Below are 26850 nucleotides of genomic sequence, written 5' to 3' on the forward strand. Positions count from 1 at the left end.
GAGGATCTGAGAAAGGATTTGTGATGCTGTACACGACTGCAATCCACCTTCTCCATGGCCATTTGCTGGGGAAGAGGGTTATTTTTGAGAGTCCCCTGAGGAGAGCAGGCAGCTTTCATTTTGTGCCCTGGCCTGGTAACAGCCTCCCTTACTCATCACGAGATAATGTCCCCAGTCCACTGCAACATGCAACTTTTTATCTTAGAAAAAGGACAGGACATAATGCTGGATGCGCCAAGAAGGGGTCATTTCAGAAGGTGGTTTTTCTGCTGCTCAGGGTCCATTTCTCTCTTCCCATTGTCAGTGGAATTAAGCAAGACTAACACAACCCGATGGGGGTTGCCAGGGGGGCCAAACAGACTGCAGCTCAGGAGAAAAAAAAAAATCAGAAGCGCATGTCCTATGTCACAGCACCGCCTGTCAGCCATTAGAACCACGTGTAACATGTATGAGCGTCACACCGTGCCAGGCGCTGGCTTGCATAGTCCTCACCACCAGCCCCAGAGCCCTGCCATGGTTCCATTGCACAGATGAGCAAGCTGTGGCCTCGGAAGGTCCCTGGCCGGGAGGCCCCAGCCCACGCAGGACGCGATTGGGAATCAAACCCCTCCCTTCATCCCTCCCTTTGGAGCCTGAGCTCCTAACTCCTGTCTCATCAGCCACTGTGGGAGCAAGACTTGTTAGATGGGTTCTTAGGCAGACATGGCATTCTACTGGTTCAGCGGTGGGGAAGGGTTTCCGACTTTTTATGATAATGAAGACAGTGAAGATGGAAATGCTGGTAGGGCCCACCCACATGTGAAAGCAGCCTTTTTGTCCAGCCCTTCCTTAGGGGTTTGCCTGGGTAGCCGTTCTCCGCTGGAGGGACCGTCCATCTGCCCAGGAGTCAGGCTCCGGCTTCGCAGTTCCCTTTGGCTGCCGAGCCTGGTTGTGGGAGGCACCCAGCCGCCCCCACCTCTGGGGTGTTCCCCAAATGCGGCCCAACCCTGCCAGGACCCCCAGCCTCCGCAGCTCGGCATGGGCACGGAGGTGCTCGCCCTGGGCACCTCCGAGCCCTGCAACCTGTCATTGGCCAAGCCTGTCCTCAAGGGGGCAGCTACCACAGCAAGACTGCTGGTGCCCACTTCGCCGCCTGCCTCACTGCTGCCCCAGCCAGCGAGGGCCCCATGCCACTGTCACAGCAGTGAAGGCAGGCATGGGACTGCTGATGGCGCTCATCGTGCTGCTCATCCATCTTTGTTGGGTCAATTTGCATATTCCCTCCTTATTGACTGTGGGCTCCACCATCTTTGTTGCAGAGTTATGATTAATTTACATATTATAATTTTGTTAGATAGGAAAAAAGGCTAATATGCAAAGTGTCCCCACAGGAGTTCAACTAAGAGAACAGGAGTTCTATCGCTCACTGTGATGTGCGGTGACCACCACAGAGCGCACTAGCTGGCAGCCGGCAGCAGGGGAAGGGAGGCCCTGGCTGGCAACCAGAAGGCCCTGATTGGCCCTGATTGCCAGCCAGGCATAGGGACCCTACCCGTGCACAAATTTTGTTCACCAGACTCTAGAATTTAAATAATATAATAATAAATAAGAACTGTGTTCTTGATTTTTATAAAAGGAATTATATTTGGAAATTGGATTAGACAAAACATGTTTAAAACATTATTAATTTAAGAAAACTGAAAATTATAGATACAAATAATAATATTAATGTAATTGAAAAAAATTTCAATTACAAATGTATTCATAATAATTGCTTTACAGAGAAAACTTCATGAAGTAACCTTATTATGAAATATACTAGACACCTGGTGCATGAAATTCGTGCATGGGGTAGGGCCTCAGCTTGGCCTGCACCCTCTCGCAATCCAGGACCCCTCGGGGGATGTCTGACTGCCAGTTTAGAATCGATCCCTGCGGGATGGTGCTTAAACCACCAGTCGGACATCCCTCTCACAATCCAGGACTGCTGGCTCCTAACCACTCACCTTCCTGCCTTCCTGATCACCCCTAACCACTCTGCCTGCCTGCCTCATTGCCCTAATCACTCTCCTGCCTACCTGATCTCCCCTAACTCCTCTATGCCTGCCTGCTTACCTGATATCCCCTAACCGCCTCTGCCTCAGCCCTTGCCACTGGGGCTTCATCCAGAATGATGTCCAGAAGGTCGTTTGGCTGTTTGGTCTAATTAGCATATTATGCTTTTATTATTAGAGACTAGAGGCCCGGTGCATGCAATTCATGCATGGGGGTGGTGGTGTGTGTCCTTCAGCCTGGCTTGCACCCTCTCCAATCTGGGACCCCTCGGGGGATGTCCGACTGCAGGTTTAGGCCTGCAGAGATCAGGCCTAAACCTGCAGTCGGACATCCCTCTCGGAATCCAGGACCACTGGCGCCTAACTGTTCACCTTCCTGCTGGCCTGATCCCTCTAACTGCTCTCCCCTGCTGGCCTTATCCCTCTAACTGCTCTCCCTGCTGTCCTGATCCCCCTAACTGATCTCCCCTGCCAGCCTGATCCCCCTAACTGCTCTTTCCTGCTGGCCTGATTGCCCCTAACTGCCTCTGCCTTGGCCCCACCACCATGGCTTTGTCCAGAAGGATGTCCGGAAGGTCGCCTGGAAGATGTCTGGTCTAATTAGCATATTACCCTTTTATTAGTATAGATAATTCTTTCAGTTATATATAACTTTACAAGAACATATATTTAAAAGAAAAATCTGAAATAAGTTAATTTCTCTTTAATAGAAATAAAAATAACTATCACTGTAATTGACTTTGATTAAGTGGGTCACAGTTGTCAACATGTTACTATTGATGATTGATTATGTATCTTAAAATGGTTCTCAAATTTCACTGCATATTGGAATCACCTGGAAGCTTAAAATACCCATATCTAAATTATACTGCACATGTAGTAATTCAGAATTTCTGGGTTTGGAAAAGTATCAGTACTTTATTTTTAAATTTTCAGTGTTTCAAATGCATAGCCAAATTAGATAATCAGTTTCTTAGAATAGTATTTGTCAATCTACGTATAATACAAAAGGTCTAAAGTGGTGCCCAGTATTCTTCATCTCTTACAAGCTCCCAAGTGATGTGGTTGCTATAGGCCCTTGAACTTCACCTTGAGAAGCCATGTCTGAGAGCACTTTTATCAATACAACATCACTCAGCACTGGCCAGGTTGGCTCAGTGGATAGAGCGTCGGCCTGTGGACTCAAGGGTCCCAGGTTTAATTCTGGTCAAGGGCATGTACCTTGGTTGTGAGCACATCCCACATCCCTGGTAGGAGGTGTGCAGGAGGCAGCTGATTGATGTTTATCTCCCATCGATGTTTCTGGCTCTCTATCCCTCTCTCTTCCTCTCTGTAAAAAATCAATAAAATATACTGTTAAAAAAAATACAACATCACTCAAATACTATATAAAAGTACAACCCAATGTGTTTTCTAATAAGAAAAAAAGAGCAGTATAAGAAATTTGTGATTTCTTACTTCTGAAACTGGTAATTTACTATCGTGCTATTAATGTTAATTTTTATTAAAATTTAAAAATGTTGATCATAAGCTTAAATTATTTTTAATATAAGTTTTTAGAAACACTTTCTGATGTAGGAAGACATTGACATTTTGGGTGAAGGTTTTGTATATGAACCTTGGTCTAGTTACCCAAAAGATGTAATTTTTCTACAGCATTTTCAAAGATTTAGGTCTTTGGAAGGATTATAATTTATAAAACAATTTTATTAACATTTTAAGAAATGTGTCCATGTGAATCTAATTTTTCAAAGTATTATCATTTTATTTGAGTCAAAAAATAGCAGGTTCTAGATTATCTTCTTTCATAATAAGTATGATAAAAATATAAACACCAGCCAAAACCGGTTTGGCTCAGTGGATAGAGCGTCGGCCTGCGGACTGAAGGGTCCCAGGTTCGATTCCGGTCAAGGGCATGTAACTTGGTTGCGGGCACATCCCCAGTAGGAGGTGTGCAAGAGGCAGCTGATCGATGTTTCTGACTATCTATCCTTCTTCCTTCCTCTCTGTAAAAAATCAATAAAATATAAAAAAAAAATATATATATATATATACATATATATATATATATATATATATATATATATATATATATACCATTCACCTGAAAATCTCAAAAGCCAAATCTTGTAATCTGTTAGAAATCTAAATATAACTTAATAAAGTCTATTTTATTTTGATTTGAATATTGAAGAAAAATTAAAAAGGAATGCAACCAATATATGTTATGTGCCTATAGTTTTGCAAATTGTGTTCAACTTTATGCTGAAGAAATATTAATACATTGATTTGATTCTTTAAATTCGCTTTGCTCCTGTTACTAATATTCAGAAGAAAAATCTCATTTACCTTCACATAATTACACTTTATTAATCAAAGCAATACATCTATGCAGCCATTTATTTCCTAGTTATCTTCATATCTGATTAATATGTGACTTTTTTAATTGATCCTTTAAGCGTATTAAACATTGGGTGAAATGGTAATTGAACTTATTTTGAATATTGACATCCTGGGTTAGAAGACTAATCCATTATAATTCCCTAAAAGTGTTTTTTAATCATGTGATTTTATAAAGTTGACTAGAATGTGTTATCTCTATTTTTAACTACTCTATATTTTTGAACTATTATAATTACAACAATAAGAAAAGTCTAAGTCATCCTAAGTCATCTAAGGAAGAAAGTGTTTGAGAAAGAACATGTTTTGTTGAATTTTTAATTAGAATGAGACAGCCATAGCATTTTTTTTTAAAGGTATGAGCCAGGAGAAGTGGAAAATATATCAAATTAATGTGTATTAAAATCACTTGTCGAAATCATACCTCAGGTAACATTTCCTGGAGTTGTAAAACTTAGGTGTTCATCAATGCATTAAACTAACTTGCACTTCCATGAGTGGTCGAGGTGATTGAATTATTGTTATATTGAAATGGCACATACTATGCTGGATACATAATGACTTCTTGGGAAACAATGCCAATTAGACAACTATTCCTATTACATCTCCTACGTCATGCATGGCCAACAAGGTCAACAAGTCATGCCAACAAAGCATCAAAGCTTTGTTTTCTTTCCATTATTTAAAAAGAAGTGGAAAGAGTTACTAACAGAGTATTTCAATCTCCCCTATTCTACAGCATTGCATCTTCTCATATGTTAATTTTATTCTGAAAATATAGTCTTACACTATAGTTTTAAATAAAATTTATCATAGCACTTAAAGAATTTTAGAAGGAAGTCAAAGTCTATATCTAAAAATATAATAAATGCAACTGAAAGTTACACATGAAGAATTTTAGTTATTATATATATAGATATCCTATCAAATAAAAGAGTAATATGCAAATTAACTATCACTCCGCTACACCCACAAGCCATGCCCACCAGGCAATCAGGGAGAGTATGCAAATTAACCCAACCAAGATGGCTGTGGCCACAGAGCAAGCAGGAGGCTTGGGTTTCCCCGGCAATAGAGGAAGCCAAGCTTTCCACACACCCTGGCAGGCCCAGGCCTCCACTCAAGGCTACAAAGTTTCAATTATAGAAGATAAATAAATCCCAGATACCAGGGCCTCCACTTGGGTTGCTGAGGGCGTGGCTGGCTTGCAAACCACCCACAGGCCCCTTGCCCAGGCCACCCCACGCCCCAAGGGAACCCACACCCTGATCCGGGACACCCTTCAGGGCAAACAAGCTGGCCCCCACTCGTGAACCAGGCCTCTATCCTATCTAATAAAAGAGTAATATGCAAATTGACTGTCACACCAACACACAAGATAGCTGCCCCTATGTGGCCAAAGATCCTGCCCCCATGTGGACACAAGATGGTGGCCACAAGATGGCCAGCAGGGGAGGGCAGTTGGGAGGGACGAGGCCTGCAAGGGAGGGCAGTTGTGGGTGACCAGGCCGGCAGAGGAGGGAAGTTGGGGGTGACCGGGCCTGCAGGGAAGGACAGTTGGGGGGGACCAGGCCTTCAGGGGAGAGCAGTTAGGGGCAAACAGGCTGGCAGGGGAGCAGTTAGGCATCAATCATGCTGGCAGGGGAGTGGTTAGGGGGTGATCAGGCTGGCAGGCAGAAGCAGTTAGGGACAATCAGGAAGGCAGGCAGGCGAGCAGTTGGGAGCCAGCAGTCCTGGATTGTGAGAGGGATGTCCGACTGCCCGTGTAGGCCTGATACTCCTGGGATCGGGCCTACACGGGCAGTTGGACATCCCTCGAGGGTTCCCAGATTGGAGAGGGTGCAGGCTGGGCTAAGGGACACCCTCCCATGCACGAATTTTGTGCACTGGTCCTCTAGTAAATTATGAGACTCTAAGACCAAGAAAACATCACATTGTAATTAATGTTGAAATTATAAGTAAAATCCAGAGAAGAAAATTAATGATTTATATGTCCTTTGTTTTTTGAAATAAATTTATATGTACAGAAAAGCTGCAAATTAGTACAGATGTTTCCTTCACCCAGCTTCCCCTAAAGTTAACATCTCAAATAATTATAGTATCATTATTAAAACTAATAAATTAATATTAGCAAAATGCTAATAACTAAACTATAGATTTTATTTAGACTTTAAAATACTTTCCACTAATAATTTTTTTTTCTGCTAGAGTCCAATCAGGATCCAAAATTGCATTGTTATGTCTTCTTGGTCTCTTTCAATCTGTAACAGCCCTCCAATCTTTCCTTGTCCTTCATGACCTTAACACTTTTGAAGAATGCTAGTCTGATATTGTCTAGAGTATTATTCAAGTTTGACTGAAGTTATCTCATGATTAGATTGAGGATGTGCATTTTTTTTTGCAAGAATAACATATCATTTGCCATTCTCAGTGAACCAAACCTGGGCTAGGTAATGATATGCTGATTACCATAGACACTAATTCTGATCATTTTATTAAAGACTAGGGGCCCAGTGCACAAAATTCGTGCACTGGGGAAGGGTACCTCAATCCAGCCTGCCCCCTCTCACAGAATGGGAGACCTCAGGGGATGTCCTACTGAAAGCTTACTCACAGTCTGGCCTCCCTCTGTGGGAGGTGCCAGCCCCATCACCCTGCTGCTACAGCCACTGCCAGTCACCGCAGCTGCCAAGGTATTTTCATCAACACAGACTCCAGTCCCTTCCCCATGAAAAAATGACAACTTTCTTTAGGCGTTTTCAAGATGCATCTTTCGTAGGATATGACATTTCTTTCTTTCTTTTATTTTTTATCCTCACTTGAGGATATGTTTCCACTGATTTTTTCACCTTCCCTCTGATCCCAGGCTCAGCCCCTGTCCAAGCCTAAAGCCTCTGCCCAACTGGCTCAGCCCCTCTGATCGCCCACCCCTCCAATCACCAGCTTGGCCCCTGCCAAAGCTTAAAGCCTCTGGCCCAGGCTTTAGGCTTGGGCAGGGGGCCCACCTGCCCCTCCCATCGCTGGCTTGGCCCCTGCCAAAGCCTAAAGCCTCAGCCTGAGGCTTTAGGCTTGCTGACGCTTTATGCTTGGGCAGGGGCTCCCCCTCCCCTCTGATGGCTGGCTCGGAGTGACCTGGGTGCCAATGATGTTCCTGGGACCCAGGTATGTATGCAAATTAACCTCCATCTTTGTTGGGTTAATTTGTTTATTCACTTTGATTGGCTGTGGGTATAGCAGAGGTACAGTCAATTTACATGTTTGTCTATTATTAGGTAAGATGTGTTTGGGGATTTTTCCATTGCAGTTATTTTTTTTCCCTCTGTAATCAGTAAGTGTCTTTAGGAGATACTTTGAGATGATACAAATACCTATTTCTCTTCAATCTTTGACCACTAATTTTAGTATTCATTATAAACCTTTCCTTCTGCAAATATTGCAATGGTGTTCTAACTATATATATATATTTTTTTTTTTTCCTTATTCCTTTTATATCACTTACTAGAGGCCCAGTGCATGAAATTCGTGCATGGGGAGGGGGGATCCCTCAGCCTGGCCTGCATCCTCTCCAATCCAGGATCCTTCGGGGGATGTCTGACTTGCTATCCGGGACTGCTGGCTCCTAACCACTCTCCTGCCTGCCTGCCTGATAGCGCCTAATCACCTCTGCCTGCGGGCCTGATGCTTCTAACTGCTCCCCTATGGGCCTAATCGCCCCTAACTACCTCTGCCTGCCAGCCTGATTGCCCCTAACTGCCATCCCCTGCTGGCCTGATCACCCCTAATTGCTTTCCCCTGACAGCCTGATGGAACCTAACCACCTCTGCCTTGGCCCCTCCCACTGTGGCTTTGTCTGGAAGAAGTCTGGTCTAATTAGCATATTACCCTTTTATTAGTATAGATTGGAAATTTTCTCCAAGGGGAAGCTGTGCTATGTTCCCAGAAATTTGTTTATTGAAATTATGTGTTTGTTTATAAAAATGTGGACTCATACATATTTATTTGCTTCTATAACCAGCCATTTATTATTATTTTTAAAATTATTATTATTGTTTTATTCAATCATACTAGCTATGGTCATTGAGAACTTTCTCAGAATGCCTTCTATACCCTTTCAACATGCACACATATCTGTGCCTATGTCTATGCCTATATATGTTATGCCTGCATCTATGTCTAGCTCTATATCTACATCAATATCTACATAGATGCACTTCCTTACTTTCTAAACTATAAGTTTTTTAGCTCAACTTGATGCATCTTGCCCCAGCCCAAGAATTAATCATTTTTAAGGAACTCTTGTTTCTTTACTTAGAGATGACACTTAGGAACCAAAATCAGAGCAAATAAATGTTCTCATTGATACATGAGTATAATTATTTCTAGGGTCTCTGAATAGGCAGAGCTAGGAAACATAATCATGTATACTACCTGATGCATATTCATAGATTTGTATTTATGTATCTACCTATTTATCTGAAGATATATACCTATATATCTGTACAGTGATACCTCAAAGATATTGTAGGTTCACTTCCAGATCACCACAATAAATAGAATATTTCAATAAAGTGTGTCATAAACATGTTTTTGTTTCCTATTGTGTATAAAGTTATGTTTATATTATTGTTAAATGTGAAACAATGTACATGCTTTAATTTAAAAATGCTTTATTGCTAAAAAAAAAAAAAAATGATAATCCCCATCTAGAACTTCAGTGAGTCATTACCTTTTTGTTGGTAGAAGATCTAGCCTCAATGGTGATGGCTGCTGACTAATCAGGGTGGTGGTTGCTGATGGCCGGAATGTCTATAGGAGTTTCTTAAACTAAAACAAAGTTACTCAGGGAGTACTTCAGTCTCCCCTATTCTAAAGCACTGCATCTTCTCATATGTTAACTTTTTTCTGAAAATATAGTTTTACGCTACATTATAATTTTAAATAAAATTTATATAGGACTTAAAGAACTTTACAAGAAAGTCAAAGTCTATATCTAAAAATATAATAAATGCAACTGAAAATTACACATGAATAATTTTAGTTATTATATATGTAGATATAAATCATGAGACCCTAAGACCAAGAAAACATTGCATTGTAATTAGTGTTGACAATGAAATTTGCCACATTGATTAACTCTTTTTTTATGAACATATTTATTTCTCTGTAGCATGCAATGCTCTTTTTTAAATATATTTTATTGATTTTTTACAAAGAGGAAAGGAGAGGGATGGAGAGTTAGAAACATTGATAAGAGAGAGAAACATCGATCAGCTGCCTCATGCACACTCCCTACTGGGTATGTGCCCACAACCAAGGTACATGCCCTTGACCGGAATGGAACCTGGGACCCTTGAGTCCGCAGGCCGACACTCTATCCACTGACCCAAACCAGTTAGGGCCATGCAATCCTCTTTGATAGCATTTTACTGATGGTAGAACATCCTTCAAAAATGGAGTCAATCCTCTCAAACCCTGCTACTGCTTATCAAATTAGTTTATATAGTATTCTAAATATTTTCTTTTGAAGTCAGAAATCTTCACTAAATAATTCACCAGGAGTAGATTCTATTGAAGAAATCACTTTCTTTGCTCATCCATAAGAAGCAACTCATCATCCATTAATTTTATTATGAGATTGCAGCAATTCAATCACAGCTTCAGGCTCCTCTTCTAAGTTTAGTTCTCTTGCTATTTCCACTGTAATTACTTCCTTCACTGAAGTCTTAAAACCCTCAAAGTTATCCAGGGGGGTTGTAATCAACTTCTTCCAATCTCCTGTTAATGTTCTCATTTTTTAACCTCTTTTTAACATTAGAAATCATTAATGTTCTTGATGACATCTAAAAAGGTGATTTTTTTTAAATTCAATTTATTTTGCTCTGATCCATCAGAGGAATCACTATCTATGGCAGCTATAGCCTTACAAAATGAATTTTATAAATAATAAGTTTTGAAAGTCAAAATTTCCCCTTGATCCATGAGCTGCAGTATGGATGTTGAGTTAGCAGGCATAAAAACAATAATCGCCTAGCCCAGTGGTCGGCAAACTGCGGCTCGCAAGCCACATGCGGCTCGCGAGTCGCAGTTTGCCGACCACTGACCTAGACTCTCGATTCCAATAATTACAGGCTGTTGTTGTTTCTTGTGATTAAGCCCCTATCCCAGTGGTCGGCAAACTCATTAGACAAAAGAGCTGGAAACTGCTGCTCGCGAGCCGCATGTGGCTAGCGAGCCGCAGTTTGCTGACCACTGCCCTAGCTGGTTTGGCTCAATGAATAGAGTGTCAGCCTGCAGACTAAAGGGTCCCAGGTTTAATTCTGGTCAAGAGCACAGGCCCAGGTTGCAGGCTCGATCCCCAGTAGGGAGCATTCAGGAGGCAGCTGATCAATTATTATCTCTCATCATTGATGTTTCTATCTCTTTCTCCCTCTTTCTTCCTCTCTGAAATTAATAAAAATATATTTTAAAAATAAAAACAATCATCTTTTTGTACTTCTCCAACCCATAGCATTACTGTCAATGGGCAGTAATATTTTGAAAGGAATATACTTTTTTTTCCCTAAGCAGTAGGTCTAAACAGTGGACTTAAAATATTCAATAAAACCTGTTGTAAACAGATGTGTTATCATTCTTGTTCCATATATAGATATACGCAGAGTAGATTTAGCATAATTATTTTTTAAAAATATATTTTCATTGTTGGTAGTATTATAGATATCTCCCATTTCCCCATAGCATAATTCTTAAGAGCCATAGAATTTTTGAAATGATAAATGAGCATTACCTTCAATTTAAAGTTACCAACTGCATTACACTCAAAAAGAGAATCAACCTGTCCTTTGTTGTTGCTTTTTGTGTGTTTTTTTAAATTTCTTTATTGATTAAGGTATCACATATTTGTCCTCAACCCACTATTCCCATCCCAAACCCCTCCCCATGCATGCCCCCACCCCCCTGTTGTCCGTGAACACTGGTTAGGCTTATATGCATGCATACAAGTCCTTTGGTTGATCTCTCTCCCTTACCCCCACCCTCCCCTGCCTTCCCTCTGAGATTAGACAGTCTGATCGATGCTTCCCTGTCTCTGGGTCTGTTTTTGTTCACCAGTTTATGTTGTTCATTATTTCCCCTATATGAGTGAGATCATGTAATACTAGAAATACACTTATAAGAAGCGAAAATGAGACAAGCAATAATGGTTATTCTGAGGGGCAAATGAATCAGTCTGTAGTGAGTTTCTTTCTGGGCCAACAGTTCTTTTGAGTTCCAATTTCAATGTCAAACAGTTCCTTATGTGTACATGTCAGAAATGATATTTCAGTTCTGGATGGTGGACAAATGGTGGTAATGCAGGTCCGACCCTCTCTGGTTTGGTCCTGGGCAACCTGCAGCGACGCACAGCTGCTAACTGCTAGTATGGCAAGGTGTCTTCAGCGTCTTCCATCTCTGGACTGTTTCTCTTCTGTCTTCATGGCTGGAGCAGTCCTGTCAATTCCTCTCTGTTGCAGGAATCCACATGGTCTTGGAGTTGTTTTCTGAAAATATACAAACCTATTCTCGACCAAAAGTTAATAAAGGAATCTTTTCTATAAATTTGACTTGGGATCCTTTTTCATATTTTGCCCAAACAATTTTCCTTTGTCTTGTTTTGACACCATGTGTGTTTTTCATGGGTGTCTTGCTGTTAACATTACCAATGAAAGTTAATTTTCTAAAGTAAAAATTTTCTAGATGTAATTTACTTACAGGATATTTTTCCTTACATGATATTCTTCTACTATACCCCCTTTTTTGATTTAAATATTAGGAGGCTTTTGGAAATTTTATAATGTAGTCTTGATAGCCTTTAAATTTTAATTTTTTGCACTAAAATATGACTGCTATAGGTTCATTACATGTTATGCAATTTTACCATGAGATAAACTACCAATAAAAAATTTAGTTAACACTTCAGGAACAGCTTTTTGTACAGTACCATTAATCTTTCTTGAATATTTGCTTATTTCAATTAGCTAATTTAAATTAGTCTGAGAACTTGACTACTATTTTACTGTCAAATTTAATACTCTAACAACAATCTTAGTTTACCCTGTAAATATTAGTGGAAAGGATTATTTGCCTTCTTGAGTAGGCCCTGAGCATTCCTGGTGCTAGGCAGGATTTAGATATCAAAAACCCACTTCCCCACACCATGGGTAGAAGACAACTCAAACAAGTCTTGTTGCAGTGAGGGCAGCTGCTGTCATCCAAGTCTCTGTTTGTTACCTAGATCCCATTTTGAGCTGGGCATGTGAAGTGAAGCAGCCATGGGGGCAGCAGACCTCCCTCAGAAGGGGTGAGGGTTCAGGCCCCTGAAAGTTGGAGGGTAAGGGTCTGTGCCCCACCTTTGTTAACCCCCAAGTTCTCTCCTGATGGCCCCTCTGCGATTGTGCCTGTCTTAGGTTGTTCCTTCCCTGAGGAATCTTACCCATCTCTGGCTAACCAGCCATCCTCCAGGGCCAAGCAGGGTGATGTGAGGTTCAGTTCTGTCTCCTTGGTAGCCTATGCCCCCAGGGCCTCCACACCCAGCACCTGCCTTGTGATCCCCTCGCCTGCTGGCGGGGCCCCAGCACTGATCACATATTTTGGGGAACCCAGGTTTCTTCTCCAGGGAGGGCCCAGTTCACCCCACTGGGGGAGAGAAAGATCCATGGTACCAGCCACCACAAGGCTTCAACCTCAGCCTGAACAGAAAGCTCAGGCAACAGCTGTGGGCAATTGGATTGTGAGAAAAGGGTGCCTCTTGGCCAAAATGGCAAGGGGGGCCAATATAGAATGCTCAGGTGCCTTCCCAGGGGGCCCTCTACACAGTGGAAGGGATTAAATCCTTTCATGTCCTTTTAAATTGCTGCCAGACATTCAAAGAATTAGTTTGTAAGTTTGTTTGGGATAATTGTACATTATGCTGTTGTAATTCTAAAATATCAAGAGATGTGTTACCTTTGTCTCCAAGCACCAAAAAGATGATTTTTTATTGATTCCCAAGCATGCGAGGTACTAATATAGGTAATGGGGGTAACACAAATCTGGGAAAAATTATAATGACATTGTAGAATAATATCATGTAAGGATATTCTTTGCTCCAGGCCACGGCAATTCCATTTCAAACTGGCTGTCAATTTCTTTTTGTATAGACAAGGTCTTAGTTACATTTTCTGCACCTCAACCAGGAGCAAGTAGTGATAGTTCCTTCCTTTGGTGTCCACGCAAGCCAGAAACCTCTCTTTAATTTTACATACAAAGGAGCAGTGTTTTGATTTTTTGTCATACAAAAGGGAAGCTGGGTGGCGACCCTGTGTAATTATACTTCCTTGCCCCACCCATGGTCCTCCAAGGTGTTTGGTATTATTGGTGACTACATTAGGCGGGGGATCAGCCCACATAAGGGCTCTTACCCATGAAGGGTCAGGAACCTAAGTCCAAAATACTTCCCCATTTGCCCCAGATAATATTACCGTACAGCTGATGATGGCTACCATGGCAAGAAAGACATTCTCAGGCATTCTTGGGGTTCTGGTTACCTCACAATTTCTTTTCTATTTTTTAATTTTTTTAATTATTTTTTTTACATATGTGTCCTTATTCCCCCATAACCCCCCACCCCCCACTCATGCCCCACCCCCTGTTGTCTGTGTCCATTGATTAGGCTCATATGCATGCACACAATTCCCTTGGTTGATCTCTCCCCTTATTCCCACCAGCCCCCTCCTTCCCAGAGGTTTAAGGTTCTGATTGACATCTCTCAGTCTCTGGATCTGTTCTTGTTCTTCAGTGTATGCTATTCATTATATTCCACAAATGAGTGAGATCATGTGATATTTATCTTTCTCTGACTGGCTTATTTCACTTAGCATAATGCTCTCCATCTCCATCCATGTTGTTGCAAATGGTAGAAACTCCTTCTTTTTTACCGCAGCGTAGTATTCCATTGTGTAGATGTACCACAGTTTTTTAATCCACTCATCTGCTGATGGGCATTTTGGCTGTTTCCAAATCTTAGCTATGGTGAATTGTGCTGCTATGAACATAAGGGTGCACATATCCATTCGGATTCATGTTTCTAGTTTCTTGGGATATATTCCTAGAAGTGGGATCACTGGGTCTAATGGGAGTTCCATTTTTAGTTTTTTGAGGACACTCCATACTGTTCTCCACAGTGGCTGCATCAGTCTGCATTCCCAGCAGCAGTGCAAAAGAGTTCCTTTTTCTCTGCATCCTCGCCAGCACTTATGGTTTGTTGATTTGTTGATGATAGCCATTCTGACAGGTGTAAGATGGTACCGCATGGTTGTTTTGATTTGCATCTCTCTGATGATTATTGACTTTGAGCAGGTTTTCATAAGTCTCTTGGCCTTCCTTCTGTCTTCTTTCGAAAAGTGTCTATTTAGATCAGTTGCCCATTTTTTGATTGGGTTGTTTATCTTCTTTGTATGAGTTGTATGAGTTCTTTGTAAATCTTGGAGATTAAACCCTTATCGTTGATATCATTGGCAAATATGTTCTCTCATGCAGTGGGCTTTCTTGTTGTTATATTGATGGTTTCGTTTGCTGTGCAAAAGCTTTTTATTTTGATGTAGTCCCATTTGTTTATTTTCTCTTTAGTTTCTATTGCCCTAGGAGCAGTATCAGTGAAGAAGTTCCTTCGGCATATGTCTGAGATTTTCCTGCCTGTGGATTCCTCTAGTATTTTTATGGTTTCCAGTCTTATGTTTAAGTCCTTTATCCACTTTGAGTTTATTTTTGTGTATGATGAAAGTTGGTGATCTAGTTTCATTTTTTTGCATGTATATGTCCAATTTTCCCAACACCATTTGTTGAAGAGACTGTCTTGATTCCATTGTATGTTCATGCCTCCTTTATCAAATATTAATTGGGCATAGTGGTTTGGGTCAATTTCTGGGTTCTCTATTCTATTCCATTGATCTATATGTCTGTTCTTGTGCCAGTATCAGGCTGTTTTAAGAACAGTGGCTTTGTAGTACAACTTGGTATCTGGTATTGAGATCCCCCCTACTTTGTTCTTATTTCTGAGGATCGCTGCAGCTATTCAGGTTCTTTTTTTATTCCAGATGAATTTTTTGAAGGTTCATTCTAGGTCTGTGAAATATGCCGTTGGTATTTTAATGGGAAGTGCATTGAATTTATAGATTGCTTTGGGTAGTATGGACATTTTGATGATGTTGATTCTACCAATCCATGAAGATGGTATGTTCTTCCATCTGTTTATGTCTTCCTCTATCTCTTTTTTCAGTGTCGTGTACTTTTCCAAGTATAGGTCTTTTACCTCCTTAGTTAAGTTTATTCCTAGGTAACTTAATTTTTTTGGTGGGATGGTAAATGAGATTGCTTTTCTAGTCTCTCTTTCTGTAAGTTCATTATTGGTGTATAGAAATGCCATAGATTTCTTGGCTTTGATTTTGTATCCTGCTACATTGCCAAATTCATTTATTAAGTCTAATAATTTTTTGATGGAGTCTTTAGGGTTTTCGATGTACATTATCATGTCATCTGCAAATAAGGACAGTTTTACTTTTTCTTTTCCAATTTGAATGCTTTTTATTTCTTCTTCTTGTCTGATCGTAATGGCTAGTACTTCCAGCACTACGTTGAACAGGAGTGGTGAGAGTGGGCATCCCTGTCTTGTTCCTGTTCTTAGGGGAAATGATATAATTTTTTGCCCATTGAGTATGATGTTCACTGCAGGTTTGTCATATATGGCTTTTATTATGGTGAGGTATGATCCTTCTATTCCCACCTTGCTGAGAGTTTTTATCAAGAAAGGGTGTTGGATTTTGTCACATGCTTTTTCTGCATCAATTGATATGACTATATGATTTTTATGTCTCAATTTGTTTATGTGATGTATCACGTTTATTGATTTGCAAATATTGTACCATCCTTGCATCCCCGGGATAAATCCTACTTGGTCATGGTGTATGATCTTTCTGATGTACTGCTGGATTGGATTTGCTACAATTTTGTTGAGGATTTTGGCATCTATGTTCATGACGGATATTGGCCTGTAATTCTCTTTCATTGTGTTGTTTTTATCTGGTTTTGGTATTAGGATGATGCTGGCTTCATAGAATGAGCTTGGAAATGTTCCTTCCTCTTGAATTTTCTGGAATAGTCTGAGGAGGATAGGTTTTAGTTCTTCCTTGAATGTTTGCTAAAACTCCCCTGTGAAGCCGTCTGGCCCCGGGCTTTTGTTTGCTGGAAGCTTTTTGATGACTGCTTCAATTTCTTCCATAGTTATCAGCCTATTGAGATTTTTAGAATCTTCCTTAGTAAGTTTTGGAAGGTTGTATTTTTCTTAGAATGTGTCCATTTCCTCCAGGTTGTCTAGTTTGTTAGAATAGAGTTGTTCATAGTATTTTTTAACAATCCTTTGTATTTCTGTGGGGTCTGTTGTTATTTCACCTCTTTCATTTCTGATTTTGTTTATTTGGGTCCTCTCTCTTTGCTTCTTGTTGAGCCTGGCTAGAGGTTCATCAATCTTGTTTATCCTTTTGAAGAACCAGCTCTTGGTTTTGTTGATCTTTTGTATTGTGTTTTTTTTTGTTTGTTTGTTTGTTTTTTCGTCTCTATGTCACTCATTTCTGCTCTGATCTTTACCATTTCCTTCGTTCTGCTCACTGTGGGCTTTTCTTGTTGCTCTCTTTTTAATTCTTTGAGTTGTTGAGTTAGATTATTTATTACCATTTTTTCTTGTTTTTTGAGGTAGGCCTGTAGAGCTATAAAATTCCCTCTCAGGACTGTTTTCATTGTGTCCCATAGTATTTGCAATGTTGTCTTTTTATTGTCATTAGTGTCCAGGATGTTTTTAATTTCTTCTTTAATCTCATTGATAACCCAATCATTGTTTAGTAGCATGCTATTCAGCTTCCAAGTGTTTGATTTTTTTGGAATGTTTTTATTGTAGTTTATTTCTAATATTATGCCTTTGTGGTCTGAGAAAATGCTTGATATAATTTCAGTCTTTTTGTATTTGGGGAGACTTTGCTAGTGACCCAATATGTGGTCTATTTTTGAAAATGTCCCATGTGCACTTGAGAAGAACGTATATTCCGTGGCTTTGGGGTGAAATGCTCTGAAGATGTCAATTAGGTCCATATGATGTAGTGTGTCATTTAGAATTGCTGTTTCTTTGCTGATTTTTTGTCTAGAGGATTTATCCAGTGGTGTCAGTGGTGTATTAACGTCTCCTACTATGATGGTATTGTTGTTGATCTCTCCCTTGATATCTTCCAGGAGATTTTTTATGTTTTTGGGTGCTCCTGCATTGGGTGCATATATGTTTACCAGAGTTATATCTTCTTGTTGAATTGCTCCCTTTAGTATTATGTAATGGCCTTCCTTATCGCTTATTGTGGCCTTTACTTTGAGGTCTATTATATCAGATATAAGTATTGCAATCCCAGCTTTTTTTCATTTCAATTTGCCTGGAAAATGTTTTTCCATCCCTTTGCTCTCAGTCTGTGTGAATCCTTTGCTTTGAGGTGGGTCTCTTGTAGACAGCATTAACTTTTTCTTTCTAGCTAGGAAGGTTCTATAGGTCATCTCCTTCCAATATAAAACTGTTTGTCTACATTAAAAATCTGTTTAGTGTAACCACTTTCATTAATTATCTGAGCAAGATCTTCTGGATAACTTTTTGTAGCTTTACATCAGTAATTGTTGCTTCACCTGAACTTTTATGTTATGGAGATGGCTTATGTCTTTAAATCTCATGAAGCAACATCTGCTAGCTTCAAACTTCTGCATCTTCCTCACCTCTCTCAACCTTCATAGCATTGAATACAGAACCTTTTGGCTGAAAGGAATGTCATGACTGGTTTGAGCTATACAGATCACTAAAATTTTCTCCATTATTAGCGATAAAACTGTTTTGGTTTCTTATCATTCACTAGAGGCCTGGTGCATGAAGTTCGTGCACTGGTCGGGGGGGTGTCCCTTAGCCCAGTCTGCAACTTCTCCAATCTGGGACCCCTCAAAGGATGGCCGACTGCCCATTTAGGCTCGATCCTAGTGGATCCTGCTGACCTGGTCACCCCTAACTGCCTTCCCCTTCTGGCCTGGTCACCCTTAACTGTCCTCCCCTGCAGGCCTGGTCGCCCCCAACTTCCCTCTCTTGCTGGCCTGATTGATCACAACTGCCCTCCCCTGCCCGCCATCTGTGGTGGCCATCTTTGACCATATGAGGGCGGCCATCTTGTGTGTTGGAGTGATGGTCAATTTGCATATTACCTCTTTATTATATAGGATGTGCTCACTGGAATAGTACTTTTCAAGAACTTTTCCTTTGTATTCACAACTTTGGCTAATCATATGCTACAAGGGGTCTAGCTGTCAAGTTATATAGGCTTTTGAGATGCCTTTCTCATTAATAACTTCTAGTTTTTTATTTAAAGTGAGAGATGTTTGACTCTTTTACTTGAAAACTGAGAGGCCATTGTGGTGTTATTAATTGGCTTAATTTCAATATTGTTTTGTTTCAGGGAATAGGAAGATTTAAGGAGAGGGGAGAGAAACTGGAGAATGACCTGACAGTGAAGCAGGAAGAATATGCACACATTTATTAATTAAGTTCACTGTCTATATGGCTGTAGTTTGTGGTGACCCAAAACAATTAAAATAGTAACATCAAAGATCACTGATCACAGATCTTCATAATAAATATAGCAATAATGAGAAAGTTTACCATATTGAAAAAAATACCAAAATGTGACACAGAGAAATGTTGTTGGAAAAATGAGTGAGAAAAGTCTATTGGAAAAATGGCACCAATAGACTTGCTGGACACAGGGTTGCCAGGAACCTTCAGTTTGTAAAAAAGTATAATATTTATGAAACACAATAAAACAAAGCAAACTAAAACTATCTATCTATCTATCTATCATCTATCTATCTATCTATCTATCTATATCTCTATATAGATAGATTGTAGATAGATGAATTTTTATATTCAATACTGGAGAACTTTCTTCCATAATGAGAAATTGAATTCTCATTTAGTTACCTAAAACATATTTATTTGTTAAAACTAGTATACAAATAAAAGACTTTTAGAACTGTTTACCATACACCTATGAGGAAAAAAAATACTAAATATTATTTATAGTCTATAGTATTTGTGTATAGTTTCTTTTGAGCCACCACCATCGATATTACTTTTCAATGTTATATAAGTTAGAATTTTCATTCCCACCTTCTTTAATGTACTTATAATTTGTCAAGTTAATTTGTCACTGTTTGTATTATACTTTCAGGTCCCCTATGTATAGATTGCATTGTACAACCCCTATTACCAAATTAATAGGTTAAAGCCTAATGTCCTATGTGTCTGTATTTGAAATAGAGCCTTTATGGACTTAATTAGGTTAAAAGAGATCATAAATGTGAAGTCTCAAACCAATAAATCTGGTGTTATTCTAAGAACAGGAAGAGCCCTGGCTGGTGGCTCAGTTGCATCATTCTGTTCATCACAAGATTGTGGGTTTGATTTCTAGTCAAGGTACATACCTAGTTTGCAGGTTTACTTCCCAGCTGGGGTGTGTACCTGAGGCAACTAATTGATGCTTCTCTCTCACATCTATGTTTCCTTCTCTCCTTCTCCCTTCCTCTCTATCTAGAAATCAATGAAAGCATATCCTTAAAACAACAACAACAGCAACAATAAACAGGAAAAGATATCCTAAGTGTGGTTACACAGAGAAAAAGGCCATGTGGACTCATAGCAAGAAAAGTGGCTGTCTGAAAGTCAAGAAGAGAGGCCACAGAAGAAATATGAGCAAAGTAAAGTAGGAGATTAAAAAGCCTTGGATAGAAACATAAAAAAAAATAAATCTTTGGGTTTTAAAATGATATTGTGATTGAGTTTATATTCAACTAGCTGGAAATGAAAACTCCAGACTTCAACATAATTCAAATCAACCTGTCTGGGTTTTTGAATTAAAGAAAATAAAGCTAGAAAATGTATGAACTATGGCCTCTATGGTTACATGCAAAGGAACATAAGCTAGATTTCACTCTGCTTTCCTAGAACTCAAAAAGAATACATAAAACAGAAGTTTATTGTATATGAAATTTTGTGTCTATAAACAAGCAAGATGAAGACAAAAATAAGAGGATTAAGAAGAATGAAAAAACAGGGCAGAAACATTACATTATCCAGAAGTCCAAAAAGATGCCATTATAGTTCACCTTCCCGTAGAAGATTAATCTTTCAGGAGAGAGAGACAGGACAGTCATTATCCATTTCATCTTCATAGAATCATAAGCTGAGAGTCCTTCTCTGTTCCTGAAATAAAGGAGACTACAGAGCTCCCAAAACATGCAATGAAAAAAAAAGGACCTTTAGCGTAAGAGGCCATCTCTTCTAGTAATATCCTAAAAGTTCTCAAACCTGGACTTGTATCGGAGCCTAGAGAAAATGTTCTGATAAAGAGAAAAACAAGAAGACTCACTTAGTCACTTTCCAAATCTAAGTCCCAAATGCCTTCTATTTCTCCTTTTCATACTCTATGGAGTCAGTACTGTAGATTCCACTTAACATCATAACCAGGCAGGAGGCAGCCTAAACCAAGAAATTGGCCATTCTTCCAAGGTGAATGCCACCAAACACAAATGTCTCCTCTACCAAGGCACAAGAGCAACAGATATCCAGTGAGACAAAAAGGTGCTCATGAGCATCCTGTCTGGAAGTAGCTCATTGTCCTCCTCTTCTTCCGGGTCACCACCAAAAGAATCTCCCAAGAGAGCATCCATCCCTTCTTAAAAAAAAAAAAAAAAAAAAAAAAAAAAAAAAAAAAACTAGCAGGTTACCTCCTTCAGCAAGTTGTCCAAGAGGAAGGCACAGGTTGTCATCTCCAGCAACTCTCCAGCCAAAAATTTGTCATTCCTCAATACTGTACAGTATGGTCCAACTGTACAAGAAAAAAATGTGGTTCTGTCTCTCTAGAGAGAAGCTCAGGTAAAGTGACAAAACTTAAAGGCACTGAAAAGAGAGAGCCACCTTCACCAGCACCCAAACGTAGAAAGGTGGTGTTATATTAGCCAGAAACAAGAAACTGGCAAAATGAGCAGCAGATTCAGTATGGAGCAACACCTACATAGCCAACAAAACCAGCAGTCTTTATCTGAATCTGGCTCCTCCTCTTACCAACAACTTAGAAATCAAGAGGTCCAATCTATCTATATATATAAAAGCCTAAGCAACTGAACAATCAAATGACTGAACAACTGGTCACTATGATGCGCACTGACCACTAGGGGGCAGATGCTTAATGCAAGAGCTGTCTCCTGGTGGTCAGTGTGCTCTCACAGCCAACCTCCTGTGACTGGCCAACCTCCCAGGGTCCCCTCCCCACCGGCCAGCTGGCCCTGAATGGTATTGGGGGGAATATGGCATCTATTGGCCCTGATTGCCGGCCAGGCCGAGGGACCCCAACTGTGCACGAATTCATGCACTGGGCCTCTAGTATAATTATAATGAGGTAGGTAGGCTGTGGACACAGTCCCCTTCCCAGGCGGTTGCTCTACAAAGTGCCAGAAGAAGACTTTTTTCTCTATAGACCATGAAGCAGTTGCCCTCCTGTCCCTTAGAAGGTGACTTCTTTTTGTTCTCTCCCTCTTTTCATTTATTTTTCCCACTTCTTCATCCACCTTTCCCAAGAAGGCAGAAAAGATATTCTCCTTCTCCACTTCCAGAGATGTTTGATCCACGGGCTGGCTCTAAAATGAAGGAATCGGCAAATGCACTGCAGAAATGCAGGGCCCCTATTCCAACTCACAAACAGGCGTCCCAGTCCCCAAAAGACATTCTCCTTCATTATCATAAGTGCATAAGAAAGGGTCTTCTTCCCTGAGCTTATTTCCCAAGAAGCCTTAGGAGCACAACCAAATAAAAGGCATTTGCCCTCATCACATCCTGGAACTTTCTCAGACCACCTAAGTCTCTGTCACCCAAGTTCTAAGGAGTAGCAGGAGCAGTAAACCATAGTGAAGGCAGTCTGTATCCCTAAGTCCTATGACCAGGACTCTATATCTCAAAACAATAAAATAAGGTAGTCTCATCTGCCCCACAATGTGCAAGGACAGCCTCATTCTCTTCAAGTGTCTCAGGTTCTCCTGATCCACAGCAACCTCCATTCATGTTTAATATGTCATCCAGTAGCACAAGAAGACCCAAGAAGGAAAAGACTCTGGATGCTCCTGCAGCAGGTAGTATAGTCCCCACTGCTGATCTTACAACCACATCAGCACTGGAAGAACAAGAGCCAGAACCAGAGCCACAGGGGACACTGAAAGTGAAGATGAGGATAAACTTGTGGACATAGAAAAACACTTGTGAGAAAAGTCACTGGGATCAACGCGGAAGGATGATGGATTCCCCACAAATAAAAATTATTGTCATGATGTAAATTTTATTTGATTTGTACACCATGGATTTACATTGGGAAAGGTGTTCACAGTATATCAGTGGCATTCTTTCATTAATGACTGACAAATTCATTTAGAGTAAAATGTTTTAAGCCAAAAATATATTTTTCTTTGTAAAAGGGGTTTAAATGTAGCTGGCATTCTTCTTTTTCCTTTAAATGTCCATGACTATTCCCTAAGGGTTTTACTTTTTTCTTCTTCCTCTCATTTGAGGTCTTAATGCCCACATAAGGTGCTCCTGACCCTTTCATGGTTTTCAAGCTTCCCCAGAAATTTGACCATTGTTTGACTATAGAAATAACCAATGAACATACTAAACACAACAGTAGACAAAATTATAAATTAATATTTAATTCCATAGTATTTACTGTTTATTCATGTAAGCAATCAACATACAACAAATATACTATAAAAACTTTTCCAGGAAACAGAAGAGGAAGAAATACTTTCCTAATGATTTTAAGATGTCAGCATTATTTGAATACAAAAATGAGAGAACATTATTACCAGAAATGAAATTACAGACCAATACCCTTGTAAACATACTATATCTAAGTATGATATTTTTAATGGAAGGTTTTTAACTATGTCTTCAATTTATTTGAAAGTTATAAGGCAATTAATGATTGGTTGCATTTTGTATGATTGGCATTGATCAGTTTATTCTTGTATGATTGGCAATGATGTTAACATGTATTTTAAAGTTTAATAATTACCACATTGCTTTTCAAAAAGGCTATTATAATTCACTCTTTCAAAAGCAATATGTGATAATTTTGCTTTCCCTGAAATGCTAAGGAAGTAATACAATTCTTAGCATTTACTAAACTTATGTTTTAAAGCATTATTTCATTATATTAATTTACAAAAATGTGACTGTTACTAGATAGTACTTCTTATTACTTACATTTGTAGCTATTTTGAATTTAGTTTTACAATTTGTGTATATATCTGTATGTATAAAAACCTAAGTGACCGTTACGACCGAACGGCCGTCGACCAGTCACTATGACATGCCATGACCACCAGGGGGCAGATGCTCAATGCAAGAGCTGCCCCCTGGTGGTCAATGCATTCCACAGCCAACCTCCTTTGGCCCCTCCCCTTCACCAGCCAATCTCCCGTGGTCCCTATCCCTGGCTAGTTGTCTCCCCCTCCCCCACAGGCCTCATTTGCTGGCCATGCCAAGGGACCTCACCCATGCAAATATTTGTGCACCAGGCCTCTATTATATACTAGTATATATGTTTCTCTAGAGCTGAGGAGATTGTGGATTGTGATATATAAATCTCAGTGAGCAAGAATCAGCTCATGGAATGAATCTGGCCTGCATCTTATTTTTATACATATAGTTTACTGAAATTCAGCCACTTGGATTTCTTTATGTATTATCTATTGCCTTTTTTTTTTTTTTTTTACTACAGCAACAGAGACTATATGGAACAAAGTAACTAATTTTTCATTACAACAAAAGAGATAGGATGGACCAAAACATCTATCTGGTCCTATACTGACCCTGTTATAGACCATAGATAATAGAATATAGAATTGGAAGGAAATAAAACACATTTCATGTTTCATTTGTGAACAAGAAGACAGAATTAAACTATGGAATAATTGGCCCAATAAAATGTAGCTAATTACTGTAACCAAAGATGAAACCTCTAGCCTCTTGGTTTTTACTTTCATTATTCATGTATATATATAATAGGTCCTCGGGTTACGTCAGAGATCTGTTCCTATGGTGCAACATAACGTGATTTTCACAGAAAGTCAGAACCCACCTACATAAGCACCTATGTCACTCACATGGAGCACATACATAGCAGTAATGAAGTGAAACAGTAAAAAAAAAATTAAAAGAAAGATAACAATTCCTGACCTTTATTTGTGGTAAATAAATAATAAAAACATAAAGCACATATGTACATATATCAAAATGACGGACCTTTTTTTTTAAATAAATAAATGGGACATGGCGACATAACCATGAAATGATGAACACTGAGTCTGACGTAACCCGAGGACTGCCTGTATCTATTTTTCTAAAATCTGTAAATGTGGTCATTTATTATATAAACTTTAAAGAAAATCAACCTTAGGTAAAAGAAGGACTCATAAGATGTAAAAACTTAAACATAACAAGATCATGTCTAAATAAAAAATGGTGAATCTAAAATATTCTTAAATTCTTAAAAATATATATGATGAATATCATATATAGCAACTATCAATTTATGAATACAGTGCTTTTCTAAAACCAACACTAATCTTTGGTAAAGGTGCATGTTTGTTTGTTTTTACTATAGTGCTTGACAAGGCTTAAAATTGTTTTTTTAAACATAACTCACATAGCATAGATAAAGACTTAATAATAATAAGATATTTTAATGAAGATTAGCATAGCTAAAGACTCTTAGAAAATGACAACACCTTTTGTCAGTATTGTTTTCCAAGGATTCTACTAATTATTTTGTTTTCCATGATGAACTTTGTATAATAACCAGTTTTTAGTTACCTTCTTTTATCTATGGTAAATGGATATATCTAATAGTTTGCTGAGGCTATCTTAATAAATACAACAGACTAGATGACTTAAACAACATAAATTTACTTTCTCACAGTTCTAGAAGCTAGAGGTCCAAGATCAAGGTGTCATCGGGATTGATTTAATTCTGAGGCCTCTCTCCTTGGCTCTGTGTGTGCATGTCTGTGTCCAAATGTATTCTTTTTTAAAATATATTTTTATTGATTTCAGAGAGGAAGGGAGAGGGAGAGAGAGATAGAAACATCAATGATGAGAGAGAACCACCGATTGGCTGCCTCCTGCATGCCCCTCACTGGGGATCTAGCCCAAAACCTGGGCATATGCCCTGACCGGGAATCGAACCGGTGATCTCTTGGTTCCTGGGTCGACACTCAATGGTTGAGCTACACCTGGCTGGGCAAAATGACATTTTCTTTTATATATATATAAATAATTGATTTTTTACAGACAGGAAGGGAGAGAGAGAGAGAGTTAGAAACATCGATGAGAGAGAAACATCGATCAGCTGCCTCCTGCACACCCCCTACTGGGTATGTGCCCACAACCAAGGTACATGCCCTTGACAGGAGTTGAACATGGGACCCTTGAGTCTGCCGATGCTCTATCCACTGAGCCAAACCGGTTAGGGCCAAATGCATTCTTATAAAGATATCAGACTTATTGGTTTAGGGCCTATGCATATTAACATAGGGCCTTCTCATTTTACCCTAATTATATCTTTAAAGACCTTAACTCTAAATAGTCACATCTTGAGATACTGGGGATTAAGACTTCAACATATAAATATGGGAGGGACATAACACTGCCCATACAATATATAATTCTTACTGTCCCACATTATTCAGTAACATATTGGGACTATTTAAACTATGCAATAATGAGATATATTTGGAAATCTATGTTAATTAAATACATAAAATTTGAAGTAAAATGCAGTATTCTATATAATAAAAGCCTAGGTGGTGTCGTGTGTCATTGTCACAAGATGGCTGCCACAGGATGGCTGCCCTTGCATCATCATAAGATGGCCACCACAGATGGCTGGCAGGGGAGGGCAGTTGTGGGTGATCAGTCTGGCAGGGGCAGGCAGTTGGGGGTGATCGGGCCAGCAGGGGAACAGTGAGGTATCAATCATGCCGGCAGGGGAGTGGTTAGGGGGCAATCAAGCTGGCAGGCAGAAGCAGATAGGGGCAATCAGGCAGACAGGCAGGTGAGCAGTTAGGAACCAGAAGTCCTGGATTGTGAGAAGGATGTCTAACTGCCAGTTTGGGATTTGGCCTAAACTGGCAGTCGGACATCCCCCAAGGGGTCCCAGATTGGGTTTAGGCCAGGCTGAGAAACAGCACCCTCTGTGCATGAATTTTGTGCACTGGGCCTCTAGTTTACCAA

The sequence above is a fragment of the Plecotus auritus genome (assembly GCF_963455305.1).
Source record: "Plecotus auritus genome assembly, chromosome: 2".
NCBI lineage: Eukaryota > Metazoa > Chordata > Mammalia > Chiroptera > Vespertilionidae > Plecotus > Plecotus auritus.